The sequence below is a fragment of the Alligator sinensis genome, unplaced genomic scaffold (genome assembly GCF_000455745.1).
Source record: "Alligator sinensis unplaced genomic scaffold, ASM45574v1 scaffold128_1, whole genome shotgun sequence".
Lineage (NCBI taxonomy): Eukaryota > Metazoa > Chordata > Crocodylia > Alligatoridae > Alligator > Alligator sinensis.
Window position 1 is genome coordinate 134,185 of NW_005842968.1, and position 593 is coordinate 134,777.

Here is a 593-nt window from a genome sequence, read left to right on the forward strand (position 1 = left end):
GTGGAATGAACGGGACAGATGGACAGAGGGCAAGCCAGCCCCTCAGCTCCGGCTCCCTGGCCAGATCTGGCAGTGGGGAGTCTGTCCGCTCTGGGGGTCCAGGGCTGGTGGGTAACACTATGGTCCTGGGTGTCACAAGGTAAATACATTGCACATCCATCCCCACATCCCCAGCCCCCCATACATCCCCTCTCCATTTCTGGGGTGTGGGCCCAGGCTCTGGAGGAGCTGCTGGCCACCTGCTCGCCCATCCCCCTGCACTGCCTCCTTGGCCATCGGCCCTCCTTGGCTATCATCCCTCCTTCCCATCGGGACCTTCGCCCCCACTTCACCCTGCTCACAAGCTGATAACGGGGCCCAGCCCGGACTTTCACCCCAGTGGGCAGAGGCCAATGTGCTGAGCAAGGGGAACCGAGGACAGAGGCCTTGGGGATAGAGCAGAGAGGGGGAGGGGACAGACGGAGACTGGGACAGACAGACAGGTCACTTGGATGGAGATGTCCAGACTGGAGAAGGAAAAGCTGGGTGCGCTTGCTGAGGCACAGAGTGCTCCCCACCCAATCTGAGGAAGTGGGGGAGGCGGCGGGGGGGGG

The 593-nt window shown here is 62.9% G+C and overlaps 1 protein-coding gene across 1 annotated transcript in view; it reads left to right on the plus strand.

Annotated features, from left to right (window-relative positions):
• The first annotated feature begins 10 nt into the window (after window positions 1–10).
• RNF212B (ring finger protein 212B) overlaps window positions 11–593 on the plus strand; it is an 11,311-nt gene continuing 10,728 nt past the window's right edge. The window contains exon 1 of the mRNA XM_006036505.3: window positions 11–525. The gene's annotated coding sequence lies outside the window, so the exon portion shown is untranslated. The remainder of the gene's footprint in view (window positions 526–593) is intronic.